We start from the raw sequence: 14,757 nt of genomic DNA, 5'->3' as shown, positions 1-14,757 counted from the left end.
GATGCTTGGTGATGCGGCTCTCATCTCCTCTCCTGTAGCGGGTGCTCCCAGCACCATCCCGGCTGTGTCCTGGCATGGATGACGGGTGGGAGAAGTACGTCCCCAGCTACAGGAACAGCGAACGTCGGGGAGGAGCTGGCACACCGGGGTCTCTGGTCCCAGTACATGCTGGTCCTGGGCACGGTGCTCAGCGCTACCATAACCCCACCGGCTGCTCTCCCGCTCCGCTCCCCGCACGTCTCCTCGCGTGCCGGCTCCGACGGGTGCTCAGCTGCTGCCCTGGGGCTGTCCCGGCGTGCTTGCGCAGGGTGGGCAGCCCTGACCTGCTCGGGGCTGCGTGGGTGGCATCCTGGCCTGGCAGCGCGGTGCCCTGCGCCAAAGGGCTCCCAGCAGAGCTGGCCCGATGCGAGCTGGCGTGCCAAGGGGGAGGATTTGCTGCCATCTTCCCTCCCGTCTTCAGCCGTCAGCGGGTTTGTCTCCTGGAGAGCAGCCTGGCTCCTTTGGTTGTCACAAGACGTGTCTTGCATTCTCTCCTTGGAGAGAGGGGGCTTGATTTCAACTCGGCAAACCTGTTGCACCCAAAATCAAAATGCGCCTCAGAAAAGCTTGGCAATCCTGCTCGTGCTTCAGCATCGCGGGGGTTGAACAGCAGCAGGAGCCCTTGGGTGAGTCCCAAAAGCCTGCCAGGGGCTGTCACCAACCCCAGGAACATCCCTGGCTCCAGAAGGGGTCGGGCGATCCCCGTGGTGACCCACCGTCCTGCGTCCCAGCAGTGCCCGAGCCGAGCAGCAGGGACCGGCGCTGGGGCGAGGGGGCCCAGCAGCATTTCCCCCCCCCCGCCGCCTTCCCCAAGTTGTTATTTCAGCTGCTGGAGCCTCCGCGGGGCTGACAAACACCCCGCAGGTGCTGTTTGCAAGTACCTTCTCCCCTCCGCCCCAAAAATCCCCCGCTCCCCGGCTCGGGACTCCCTCGCCGCCCGCCCCCAGACCTCACGCCTCTCCCCCCACCCCGGCCCCCCCGGGACAAGGACTGCATACACGAATCCTTGTTGCCTGCCTCCGTCCTGACCCGAGCTGTTAACAGAGGCTGCTTTTCTGCCGGTTGCGGAGCCGACGGCAGCGCGCACCGGCCCCGGCCACCAAGCTCCAGCTCTCCAGGGCCGCCTCTTAACCTGGAGAAGCAGCGGGTTATTTGTGTTGCTCTTGGCAAGGGACACCCTGGCCCTCCGAAACAGAGGTGAATGCGCGCGGAGGTGTGGGGTGCGGGCCAGCGTGCGCTGTTTGTGTTGGACCTGCCACGCGGGGAATTAGTTCAACTCAGCTGCTAATTGCTTCTGAAGTGCGGGGCTCCGACGAACGGACGTGGACGCGTGACGGGGACAGCGAGCGCAGCCAGGGAGGAAAGCTGGCCCCGTGCTACTTCGCTCGGGGCTCTCGAGACCTCGATACCTCCCCTCTCCCGGCTGTATCAGCCCCACTTAACCCACAGGGAGCAGAGGTTTTTCGGCCGTAACCCGGTTGCTCGGGAGCCCCGGGACTTAGACGCGATGCTCTGCTTTTGGGGGAGAAAGAGCAACCCCCTTCCCTGCCCCACGTCATCTCTCCTGGGCTGGAGAGGGGGAATTGGCAGGGAAGAGCCTTTCCCTGCCCCGAATCCCCATGCGGAGCCCTGCCGCCTCTCTCTGCCCTCTCTCAGCCCAGCTTTGCTCTTCCACTTGTTTGTAAATCCCCCAGTGCTCTGACTGGTGGGACCAGTGGCTGGGAAGGACAATGGGAAAGGAGGATTTTGCCTGCAGAAGGGCTTCCCCCTTGCTCAAGCATGGGTTGACCCCCTCCATCCCTAAACCTTCGCTGTACCCGGTCCTGCCATAGCTTTGGGGCTGGGGGGGTGGCGCGCGGGGGTCCGGTTCCCCCACCTCAAGGTGAGTCCAGCTGAGCGCAGGCAGGAGAGGAGAGACCTTGAAAGCATCACCCTGCGTGTTGTAGAGGGCGTTTCTGGGACCTCCAGCCATGCCAGCACCACAGCCCTGGGTGCACGTCGTAGGGTGCCTTTGCAGGCTGGACATGGCATCATTCAGCATCACTCCCCTTTGAGGAGGCCACATTCACCACAGCATCAGCCATCCATCTGTGGTGGGAGGGGATGTCCTTTCCCAGAGGTGGGTGGGCTCCAGGGCAGGAGGAGGACCTGCCAGCTGCTCTCCTGGCCTTGGGAAGAGGCCACCAAGCCTACCACCGTCTTTCATGCAGCCATGACCATGCTGTTGAGCCATGGCATCCTCAGGGTGATGTGCAGGGAGAGGGCTCTAGGCCAGGTCAAGGACAGAAAGCCCCAGGCAGGCTAAGGTCCCTGGGGTGGACGTGGTCCCCTGGTCCTTATCCTTCTGAGATTTAGCATTGACTGGTGCTTTGAGCCTCTGTGGGCTAAACCAGGGTGCTGCCCGCATCCCTGCTGGGTGCTGCCCGGCTCGCTGCGCCGCTGGCCTCCGTCCTGCAGTCCTGCCGGTGCCCTCTCCCACCCCTCGCGCCTCCCCTCCCTCCCCCTGCTTTCATTTAGCAATTGTCCTTTAAAAGCCCAAACGCCCATTGTCCAAAACGGGGATTAAGCACCATCTGTGCAAACTTTGAGGCCATTTTCGGTGACTGGGAGGAAACGGATGACTCAGAGAGACGTTGCGACACAGATCGGCTGTGACCCTGGGCTGAGCGGGTGGACCTCTGCGGAGCAGCCCTGTTAACCCAGGCCTCTCCCGGCAGCCTTTTGAGGCTCATGGCAAGGGAGCCAGCAGCAGTTTTCGGAGAGCTGTGGGTTCCCTCCTGAACTGTGAGGCGTCCCAGCTATCCCTCATATCAGAGCTTTAGTCCATCTGGTCCCACTGGTGGCTCCTGGGTTTCTGGGTTTGAGTGGTGCTGCTGGGAAGGGGATGGTGGCTCCTGGGTTCTGGTTTTGAGTGGTGCTGGTGGGAAGGGGATGGTGGCTCCTGGGTTCTGGTTTTGAGTGGTGCTGGTGGGAAGGGCTGGTGGCTCCACGGTGGAGCGCTGAGGCCTGGACGTCAGTCTGCATTAGTGTGGGACACCCCAAAACCCTCGTGTTTTGGCTCTTTACCCCCAAAACGATGCCTGAAGGCTGGTGAAGGTGGCCTTGGAGGAAGGTGGCAGTAAGCACTGCATCCACTGGTGGAAACCAGGAGATGCTTTCACGTGGGAGCAAGAAAGTTGCGCTCCAAGTAGCTTCTCTCTGTTACCACCTCGCCTGCCCCATGTGTGACATGTTCCCATAGCCCATCTGGACTGGGGTGACACCCAAACTGAGGACATGGTGGTGGTGAGGCGCACGGGAGACAGAGGACCAGGCTGCTGGCCGTGGTGGCCCAGCAGTGAGGAGCACTTGACCAAGGTAGGATTTTCAGCAGGATTCAGTGTGGGTCCAGCTGTTGCAGGGTGAAGAGGGAGATGTTCAATGCTGGTCTCCTTTTAGCACACCTGAACGGCTGCTGTCGGCTCTGACCTGTGCAGGGACTTCCTTGCAAAACCCCCCCCCTTAGCAAACTCCAACCAAAAACCCCCTTTGGTCCAGTGTCCTGAAGGAAGAAGTTTGGGGAAGGACAACAGATTTTAAGGCAGTTAAGGTTGGGAAGGATCAAACTGAGAGGATCAGACATTTTAAAGGATGGTGATTTAGCTGATCCCATGATTACAGGAGGTAGATCTGGGTCCTGAGGAGGGGACCAGGCACAGCAAAGCCCGAGGAGCTGAACAGGGATCCCTGGGTGATGGATGTGAGAATGATGAGTGAAGTGTTCCTGATTTTTGTTTGTAGGGGAAAAAGGGATTTCTAACTTGCAATTTTTTCCCTTTGCCCCATGTTTTTGTTGTTCCCCAGCTTCACCGTGGCTTGTTTCTGGCTCGCTGATGTGCAAGAGGTGATGCTGGAGCAACTCTGAGCTCAGATCCAACAGGAAGGATGAGGCACAGCTGGACTTTGAGTGCTGGCAGTGATATGGAAGGAGCACCAGGAAAATGCTCCTCATTACTCCAAGGTCTAGAGCACGTCAGATGGGGAGCGGCTGAGGGAACGGGGGGTGTTTAGCCTGGAGAAGAGGAGGCTGAGGGGAGACCTCATCGCTCTACAACTACCTGAAAGGAGGTTGTAGCGAGGTGGCGGTTGGTCTCTTCTCCCAAGTAACAGCGATAGGACAAGAGGAAATGGCCTCAAGTTGGGCCAAGGGAGGTTTAGATTGGACATTAGGAGAAATTTCTTTACTGAAAGAGTGGTCAGGCCTTGGAACAGGCTGCCCAGGGAAGTGGTGGAGTCACCATCCCTGGAGGTATTTAAAAGACGTGTAGATGAGGCCCTTAGGGACATGGTGTAGTGGGCATGGTGGTGCTGGGTTGATGGTTGGACTCGATGATCTTAGAGGTCTTTTCCAACCTGAATGATTCTATTCTATGATTTGGGAGCAGTTTGCTCAGCTCCTGCTCATGGTGCTGTCCATGCCCGTTGCACTGGGATGGGAAACGGGTGTGAGATGTGTCAGCTCCCTGCGTTGTTGGGGGCACGCCTGTACCTAAATCTGGTGCCCTGTGCACAGCCCAGGGTCTTCAAATCCTGAGAGGTGACGGTTGGGGCAGGAAATGAGTAGCCCTCAACAAGGAGCTGTGATTAAGACAGCTTTACACCACAAGTCCGGCCCGGACAGATACAATAACCCCAGAAGTTGGTGAAATTTTTAGGCAGAGCTTAAGTAAAATAATCTGAAGACAGTGCTAAGGCAGGTGAGATTTTGCTTGGCTTAACGCACAAAACAGAGAAGAAAAGGAGAGGAAAGAATTTTCCCCGTGAAAGTCTCGGCTGGTTCAATTTCCAGTGACGGTCAAAGAGTTAAAGTGATATGTTGGGAGTTACGAGTGTTTATCTAAAAGAAAAGTGGCAGGTGAAAGGGATAAAATAACACAGTTTGTAAAGCAATGCAATATGTTCGAATTATCCAAGGATCAGAGCTGGAATTTGGAAGGTAACGTTGGATAGAAGGAAATGGGAGATGGAGACAGAAATAGGATGGGGAAAAAACAGCTTGAGGTGGCTTCCCTATTGGTTGCTACAAAGGAAAAAAAAAGGGGTTGGCATTATTAAGACCATTGTGAATTTGTTTATTAGAGGGGATTTTTATTGTACTTTCAGAATTAAGCTCAGGGCCTCTGCTACATGAGGATGCAGAACAGACCCTCCCGAGCTGGGTTTGGCTGGAAAAACATGGGCAGAGTCTGTTACCGTGCCCGAGAACATCCCTGGAAATGGCCGTTGCGCTCAGATGACCTGCGAAACGCGCAGTGCCATCCCTGGCCGAGTGCTGGGATCCCTCCCTTCCTCCTCCGGTGTGCTGGGCTGCGGGTGCTCAGCCCCACGGCAGAATTGGGTTCCTCCCAAATCTCCGATGGGCTGAGCGCTTTCTACAGCAGCAATGAAACAACTGCTCTCCACCTACCCAACCAAGCATCTACTTCTGCTCTTGTCTCCATAGCGTTGGGGGATCTTCTTCGTGGGGACATGGGCAGGTGGGTCTTGGCACCATGGGAAGATGCAGGGGATGCAGCTGGGAAACTACTGCTAGGAGAGCTCGGGCACCTCCTCTTAAAACTGTGGCAGAGCCGTGCAGGAGGATTTCAGGTAAATTTGTCCCACTGCCCTCACTCTTAATTGGCTTGTACGACCTCGGCTTCATCTGCTCTCCAGGCACCATCCTCACTAGTCCAGAGCTCAGCTTCTCCTGGGCTGTCTGCCCGGTTCTGGGAGGTTTCCAGCTCATGCTGGCTGTGAAACTCAGAGAGGGCTTGGGGAAGTTGCAGCACCTCCACCACTGCCTCTGTCCCGAGCCTCCTGCCTGGACAGGCTCCTCAGCTCCAGAATCTCCATTTGCCTCCTCAGCCACATCTTTGTCCTGACCTCTGCTCCTCTAGATGGTATGTTGTCACCTCCAGCATCTTCACCTGCTAAAGCCTTTATGTTGGCAGCTCTCTCTCGGCCGTGGTGTTGGAAGATCCCCTTCCATTGCATGACTGTCCTCTCTTCTCAGGGCTTTGATGCTCACCAAGGAGAACAGGTTTGTGTTCAAACCTCCGTGTGGTTTGCAGGTACAACAATAGACACCAGCCTTCTCTAACCAAGAGAAGGTAAAAGGAAGGAGCCCAAGAGTGGAGTCTAATTGATGCATTGACTTCCTGAAGCTGCAGGCAGCCCAGAGCAAGGACTCCGAGGTGACCATCATCCCAGCGTGCTTCTTTATCAGCCTGATTTTTCCTAGCTGCAGCACGTGGAAAATTGAGATGGCAAAGTGACTTTATTGAGGAAAAAAAGACACAAAGGACTGATTTATTTTGCATCTAATTCAGCTCTGAGGCCCTCCCAGATGTTCCGGGTTTCTTGGTGGAAATGAAACGGCTGCAGATTTTCCAGCTGGCCACAGAAAGCAGAGCACTTACACCAGGCCAAGTCCCAAATGAGCTATCTGCAGGGCTTCCACTGCCGCTGTTTCACTTTGGCTGTTCTGCCTTTCCCCATGTTCATCTCAAAGTTCATCTTTCTTAATAGCATCCTGGGAGTCCTGTCTGACCCACTCTCCCCCTTGTGATCCCCGTCCCCTGGAGAGTATGTGTCTTCCTGCTGTGCCATGGGTTGTGGTTTCTTCCTTCTTTCGCCCCGTCGGTTACTTGTTCATCCTGCTTTCCATCAGACCTGGTGTCTTTCTTCACTCGGCTTTGATGAAACAGCAAAGATGTGACACCATCACACCAGCTTCCATGAATGCGAGAGGCAGCCCTGGAGCTGCAAGACCTCCTCTTCCATACCCAATTGTCTTTACTACTGCAAATCTAGTGAGGTCTACTGATGGGCTTGGAACAAGCCTGCCTTTTGCTCCAAAACAAAGCAAACCAGGTAGAAGGAAGCGTGGCTCATTGCTAATGAAGCAAAAGATGAAGTGCTCAAGGTCACCTGCCCCTGACTTTCCAGAGAGAGGACTTTGCTCTAGAGTAGAAAGCTGCACCATGAACCCTTCTGAGATGCGTTTCCTACAGCCCCCCATGAGCCTGGAGAGTGTTGTTACCATGCAAAATAAGTTAAATATCCTGCCGCAGGTAGAGACTCCAGAACACCTTCATGGTGTCCTTGGAAGTGGCTGCCAGCTGACGGTCACCCTGTGGTTGGCGTCAGATAGCTTGTCTGTGCGAGGTCTGTTACCCCTGGTAATTCTGTGAGGCAACATGAATGTTGATGTTCCTTTTTTTCCAGGATTCCAGATTTTTTCACTCTTCTAACTGAGCTGCGTATAAACCACAGTGTCTTGACCCCTGGCTCTGACCATGTTTTGTATTTCTTGGTCTTTCTTGGACATCTTGTTTTATAGCCAAATTTCAAGTTTGAAGGTATCTGCCACATGGGATTTTCTGCGCAACTTCCTTCCTGGACAGTAGGTCAGCAAGCAGCTTTTTGCAGTACAACAGGGTGCCTGAACTGTCTTTTTCAGAAGCAGGCTGAAAACTCCTTTTTAAATTTCTAATTCTTGGGTTCAAGAATTCGCTGATAAACTTCCACGCACCACCTTTCTCCTTCGGAAAAGTTGAGGTTTTGAGGCTGTAAATTGCATGCGTTGTCAGGTGCTGAGTCTCTTGGGTTTCTTTGGTGGAAACTGTAGATAAGAGAGAAGATGCGGTAGCACTTTTGGTGTCCTACATCCTTTCTTGGCCATGGCAATTTTTCTGACAGTTCCTTAACGTGTGGTGGGAACAGATCATGCATCTTTTGTTTCTGGACCAGCAAGGCAATGCTTGTACATACGTGTGGTTGAAATCATCTTGCAGGCCAAAAGGTGGGAACTGGAGAAGCTGATGGCTTCTTGGGTTGTGGTGTGGGGAAGAAGTCACAGTTCTGCCGAGCTCCTGCTTGGTGAGCAGTGGTCCTGTTCTGGCAAAGAGCGCGTGAGACCATCTTCTGGGCACCTGGGGATGATAGGGCAGGTGAGAGAGGTGACCAGCCATCTCGGTTTTGGTTCCTGGTCTGTACACCAGTAGTCACTTGGGAAGGGAGTTTATCTAACTGGTGGTTGCCTGCTTTGCAACCCTGCTTGACAGTATTCTTTTGGAAAGGGCTGGAGGCAGCGGTGAGACCTTCTCATGGTCTGAGTTTGGCTACCACCCAGCTCAGGGAGGCTGGGACATCTGAAGAAACAGGACAGTGCATTTTCCAACCCCCTTCTTACTATGCCTTGCTATAATAGCTCTCACTTGTGGTGTGCATGCGGAGGAGCTCACCCGGACGTTTCTGTCCTGTCTTGCCTCTGCTTCGCGTGACCCCAGTTACACGAGCAAAGCCGCGATAGTGTGACAACTGTCCTAGATCAGAGCCCGAGGAACAAGTGGGCTCAACAGCCGCTCAGGGGTTTTGGGTGGTTTTTTTTTCACGCTGCTGATTCTAATTAAGGCTTGCAATTTGTGCTTTTGGAGGTCTGGGAGGAGAGGACCCCTGATGTACGATTTAGCTGCTTTGGACCAAGCGCCTGGCGTTGAGGCACTGCCCGGGGCAGGTTGGGGATCTGCAGTGGTACAGAGACTTCTTGCCACCATGCCTTGCTCCTGCGCTCGAGGAAATATTCAGGGTCAGATTTGGGATGGGGGGAGGAATGTCTTGCCAGGTCAGGAGGACAGCCTAGGTCCGAGAAGAAGGACAGGGCTTGTGTGTGGCCACATCTCTGGGACCCCTGAGGAGGGGCTCTGCGGCTGCAGAAACATCCCGAGCATGACCTGCGAGAGACGAGGAGGGGAGCGCCCGGTGCAGGCGCTGCTCAAGCGCCCGAGGTGAGCATGGTCCAGCCTAAGTGCCGAGATGCGGGACCTGATCCTCAGCCGCCGAGATGTGGGACCTGATCCTCAGCCCGGCTCCTGCCCCTTCCTCCCCCTCCGCCTGCACGGGGTGTTACGATCCAGTCTAAGGCAGGTTGCACAATTTATTTTCCTGTACTTAAAGCAGGATTTTGGCAGTCGGGGTCGGGAGGCCTCTCTGAGGAGCGCTGGCTGGGCGCCCTCCCGCTGTCACGGGATCACGCTGCTGTCAAAGGCTCTGCTCCGCCGGCCGTCCTTCAGCGTGGCCTTCTGCCGTGGCTTCGGGGCCGATGGAGGCAGCGCCCGGGCGGCCAAGACACCACTGACATCTTCGGCAAGTGGCGGTGGGAGCGGTGGTCACCCCAGCGTGGGTGCTCTTATGCCAGACCGAGGTGAGACCCCATCGTTTCCAATTCCCAGGACGTGGCAGCTCTAAGGAGGACTCATCCTCTTCTGCCCATGCGGAGAGACACCGTCCCATCCTTAAAGCATCTTTTCTCTGTGGTCCCAGGCTCTTGTTTCCTGCTGACTCCATCACCTGGCTTCCCGACAGCCGGCCGGTAAATTCATGTGGATAAAGGGAGAGCGGGAGATACGGGAAAATTACTGTGGTCACCGCTGCAGGAATATGCAGCAGGATTTGCTGTTAGGTTCGCTGACGGTGTAAGGGAGGGAAAGGATGCGAGTGCTAATTCATGCTCTGCATGAGGACTATTAATGTCATCCACGGGGATTTAATTGCTTTGCGAGGAGAGCGGGTGAGGCTGAGCATGCCCAGGGAGGGAGGATGAGATAGTTGGGAATGATGAAAGTGTTCATGGCCAATAAAGGGCACGAGGGTGATGTGGCCAAAACAGCTGGAGAGAAACATCAGCTCTGCCCACGCGCTTGGCCGTGCTCAGACCGGAGGGCAGAGAGTTGGCAAACGTGAAGCCCAGAACATGGAGTAGCTGAGGTTGAAGGTACGTGGCACGTGGGGTGGGTTTTCCAGCAGAAAAGGGGGTGAAAGAAGAAGGAGGAGAAGATGATGGTGAAGTTGGGAGTTTGGGGAATGGGAAAAAAAAACATGGAGTTACCCATCTGCTGGAGCAGGGTGGGGAGGACTTGGAGGGGATGTCCTGTTTTTGCCACGATGATCTCGAATTGGCAGTGGGACATCCAGGAAGGTTTATGAGCGGGAGAGGCTGGGTGGAGATGTCGGCCTGCGAGTGCTCGGAGGAGAGATGAGCTCAGCAGGAGGGGGTGTCAAGGGGGGCTGAGGACGAGGACCGAATGCTGAGTCTGTGGGGCTGGGACGGGGGCGAGCGTGTGGAGGGATGGGGTGGTGGGGAGGGACTTAGGGGATGTTCACCAAGCTGGGCGGGAGTGTTGATCTGCTGGGGGTGGGAAGGCTCTGCAGAGGGACCTGGACAGGCTGGATCGATGGGCTGAGGCCAATGTATGAGGTTCAACAAGTGCCGGGTCCTGCACTTCGGCCACAACAACCCCAGGCAACGCTGCAGGCTTGGGGAAGAGTGGCTGGAAAGTGCCCGGAGGAAAAGGACCTGGGGGTGCTGGTCGACAGCGGCTGAACATGAGCCGGCAGTGTGCCCAGGTGGCCAAGAAGGCCAACGGCATCCTGGCCTGTATCAGAACTAGTGTGGCCAGCAGGAGTAGGGAGGTGATCGTGCCCCTGTACTGGGCACTGGTGAGGCCGCACCTCAAATCCTGTGTTCAGTTTTGGGCCCCTCACGACAAGAAGGACATGGAGGTGCTGGAGTGTGTCCAGAGGAGGGCAACGAAGCTGGTGAAGGGCCTGGAGCACAAGTCTGATGGGGAGCGGCTGAGGGAACTGGGGTTGTTTAGTCTGGAGAAGAGGAGGCTGAGGGGAGACCTCATCGCGCTCTACAACTCCCTGAAAGGAGGTTGTAGCGAGGTGGGGGTCGGTCTCTTCTCCCAAGTAACAGCGATAGGATGAGAGGGAATGGCCTCAAGTTGCGCCAAGGGAGTTTAGATTGGACATTAGGAGAAATTTCTTTACTGAAAGAGTGGTCAGGCCTTGGAACAGGCTGCCCAGGGAAGTGGTGGAGTCCCCATCCCTGGAGGTATTTAAAAGACGTGTAGATGAGGCGCTTAGGGACATGGTGTAGTGGGCATGGGGGTGTTGGGTTGACGGTTGGACTCGATGATCTTAGAGGTCTCTTCCAACGTGAATGATTCTATGATTCTGTGATTCTCGGATGTACGGGGTATGTAGGGGTCAGGATGAGCGGCACTGGAGGAGGAGGACAAGAACGTCTTGCTCCATCCACGTCACAGAGAAGCTGGCATCTCCCTGCACCTTGTTTCAGCACGAGGGTGAAGCATGTTTTGTTTCACCACCACGCTGGGAGGTTGCGTGGAGGAGCGGAGACAGTCCCTCGCCTGGGGCTGAAGCTGGAGTGGGGAGGAGAAGGGATGGAGCCGGGAGGTTATGGGGTGGGATCCACCAGGGCAAGAGCGGAGCCGTTTGAAGGAAGGGTTTTTTGGGAGCCTCGGGGCTCGTTTTCTCCCATCCTACCACCCTATTTCTGCAACAACGGTTGAACTTAAAAAAATAGCCCTCAACCCCTGCCACCCACGGAGGCCAAAGTGAGAGAAGCCATTGGTTTTACCATGAACCCTGTGGAAAGGTGAGCTTGGAGAGCACAGAAATGGAGAGCTACAGCTAAAGAAAGGAGACGAGGCAGAGCATTAGTGTAGCCGGACCCAGCAGCAGCTCCGGACCGTAGGGAACGGCATGAAAAGGATGCAGCTGAGTGTCCCTGTCTTGTGGAAGGACAAGGGACAAGTGAAATGCAGTGGCTGGGGGCAGCTTGAAGCGTGCCGGGCATCGGGCACCGCATCCCCTCCAAATCCAGCACCCGGCCTTGGAGGCAAGAGGCGGCAGGTCCCCGACTCTGCATCTAGGGGCAGTTCTTGCCCCTTCCCAGCTCGAGGGCACCCCGAGACCCCTGGCAGGGTGTTTTCCCACAGGTAGCAGCTGTGGCCCCTTGGCTGCGGGCAGGGGAGGAGAGCACTGGTTTAAGCAGATGAATATCGTCGTCCTCTCGACAGGAGGAAGTCACAAACTGACTGCAATCTAAGATAAGTGGCCTCTTAAGCCAGCGGTGTGTCAAGTGGTTAAGGCAGAAGATTAGCGAGCAAGTTCTCCTTCCGCTGATGGGAAAGCAGGGATGTGGTCCAAACATCAGCATCTCCCGAGGAGAGACGGGAGGAGGGACAAGGACAGCCGTAGCGTCCCCTTTTCGCTGTCAAGAGGCACCGCCTGGGCACCTCTCCTCCCAGCTAAGGGCTCTCGGGAGGAGACCAACAACTCTTTGGTGTTTGCAGCACGTGCTGGTTTTACACAGCCCAGCGGAGCCTGATTGCTAGGGAGAAGAAAAGCCTGTGGCTCCTTCAGCACAAACTCATTATTTAATAGACAAAGTAAATATGAAAAAAAAAAAAAAAAGGCATTTTTTCCTCCCCTCTGGTGCTGAAATTTACAGTTGTGAGAAGAGCCAGCGCGCCGCGGAGCCGGGCTATCTCCGGGTGACATTTACAGGGCTCAGCTTTCATCGCAGCTTGAAAAAAATCCCTTGCGCAGAGATTATCTCCACACTGATCTGGATTGTCTTGTTCAGCTTTGGCCCTCATCCTAGATGGACAACGAGCAGAAAACTTGGCCGGTGGCCTGAGGTCTGTGGCCTCTTCTGCGTGAGCTGGGAAGAGGAGGAACAGTCTCCAAGGTACTTGAGAACTTGCAGCCTTGCGGGGCTAAAAAGAGATGGAGCTGGAGGGGGTGAAGCTTTGTTCCTTCCCTGAGGATTTAATACTGCACCCTTGGCCGACCGAGCCATTGAGAGAGGCAATCCCTGCTCTGCGCTGCTCGGACGAGGAGATCTCTGGTTTGCATTGAAGTGGATCAACCCACGGTGGCTCCACCTCGGGGTGTCCCCCCGGGGTCAGTCCCCCCGCCACCTGGCACCCTTTGCTGAAGGATTTTTGGAGCTGGGGCTGGGCAGGCAGGAGGGAGGCAGCTGGGGGGCTACTGGGGGGATGCCTCGATGCAAACCTCCCTCGCCCTGCGCTGCTTCGAGTCAGTTGTCAGCAGCCTTCCAGCCGGACGGTGTCTGGAGACCTTCCAGCGACCACAGACTCTCCCCCAGCCCATCACTGCCACAGCACAGACGGGATTTAACGTATGTCTGCGCGTTCCCCCAACCTTTCCCCTCTCAAGATGAAGCAAGGAGGAAAAACAAGACTTTGCAGGTTTGCAAAGACCCCCAGCCCAAAGGGCGATGGTCTCAGCTCCGTGGGCTTTTCTGGACCACGCAGGGAGCTCCCAGCTTGCGCAGGAGGGCTCAGCAATGCCACCCCATGCCAGCTCCTCGCTGCACCGCGGGCAGATGTTCCTGCTGGCTCGAGGTGCCATTTCGAGGTTTTTCTCTGCTCCCTTTTTGCCTCTCGACTCGCAGACAAGTGGGTGAGGGAGAGAGGAACTGATTCGCTTTCCACCTCCCCTCGCAGTGCCCCTCTGCTTATTAGTTCTCCAAATATTTCGTCCTGCGGCCCGGCAGCAAGGACTCTGCACTAACCCGATCCCAGGCAGGAGGGAAGCCGGAGCGGGGAGGACAGCGCGTTATCCTCATGGCATCGCTCCAGGCCAGCCTGCGGGGAGCGAGACGGGGCAGCTGGGGCCCTGCTGCTGCACGAAATCCCGGTGGTCGGGACAGACCCGGCAGCATCCCTGCAGCTCAGCCCTCCTCTCTGCCCGAGGGCAGCGGCAGAGCACGAGCGGTGCCTTTCCCCCCCCCAGCAGCATCTTTCCCCCGCCCCAATTGCTCCACTTAATACTTTGGCTTTTCTTAGCAGTCAGTGGGATGGGGACTGTCCCCAGCCCGTCCCCTCACCGGGTGTGGAGAAGAGGCATGTGGAGGAAGAAGAGGAGACCGGCTTGTGGGATGCTGGTGAGCGAGGTGGGGGCAATTATGGGACAGAGGAAAAAAAATCCCCTGGGATTTCCTCCCTTAAGAGTCATTGGATTGCAAGACCATGGCCTCTCTGGCCCCTCTCCACAGTCTCCAGTTGAGAGATGCTGGAGAAGTGAGGGGCTTGCAAGGGGAAGGGGAGCATGGTGGGAACACTGCGTCCTCCGAGAGCCCTGGGCGGCTGCTGAGGAGCTTCTGTAAATCAGAGTGGCCACTGGAGCTGCTCCAAAATCCATCCAACACCCAGGAAGCCATCGAGTATCCCACAACAATGGGATGCAGGAATGTCCCACGTCCCCCTCATCACTGATCACCCTGGTTGAGCCTAACTCCTGGGGACGGTGCCACCCCGTCACCATCTGCCCATCCTCTGCAAGGCACCTGGCTGCACTTGCTGGCTGCGCTCCATCCCCTCCCGAGGCTCAGCCGAGGCAAGCAGTGCTCTGGGATGCTCAGCGCATGCCTCAAACAAATAAAAATAACTGCAAGAGAAGATACCCAGCGCCTAACGCTCGCCTCGGCTTAAATGTTTGCGATGCTCCGGAGTCAGCAGGAGCTCATCCGATGAGAGCAGGCATCACGTAGGTCCCCAGCCAGCCGCCGAGAGCAGACACGTCCCCGCTGGCACAGGACACCAAGGGGCTCTGGCTTCAGCAATAAATAAAGCAAGCAAACAAAACAAAATAATAATAAAAAAAAAAAAAGCCAACAATGATCAATTTTTTGAAACTTTAAATATTTTTTTTTCTTTAAAATCTGTTTTCCTCTGGGGCTCTGTCTCTGTAAAGAGCTGCGCTCTCCCCGCAGCGTCTGGGTTCCTTCCTCAGTCCTGGCCGTGGGGCAAGGGAGAAGCAGGGTCAGTTAGAGAGGGGGACGGACGGACGCTCCCCTCC

General features: G+C 56.0%; 1 long non-coding RNA gene across 1 annotated transcript; it reads left to right on the top strand.

Moving 5' to 3' along the window:
• Window positions 1-3,262: 3,262 nt before the first annotated feature.
• LOC142092248 (uncharacterized) lies at window positions 3,263-14,710 on the top strand. The gene is made up of 5 exons (XR_012676983.1): window positions 3,263-3,396; window positions 3,883-4,039; window positions 5,182-8,849; window positions 9,019-9,835; window positions 13,746-14,710. It is a non-coding gene; the product is annotated as an uncharacterized LOC142092248 (long non-coding RNA).
• The last annotated feature ends 47 nt before the right edge of the window (window positions 14,711-14,757 follow it).

The sequence above is a fragment of the Calonectris borealis genome, chromosome 23 (assembly GCF_964195595.1).
Source record: "Calonectris borealis chromosome 23, bCalBor7.hap1.2, whole genome shotgun sequence".
Classification (NCBI taxonomy): Eukaryota; Metazoa; Chordata; class Aves; order Procellariiformes; family Procellariidae; genus Calonectris; species Calonectris borealis.
This window is presented reverse-complemented; position numbering and strand designations above follow the sequence as displayed.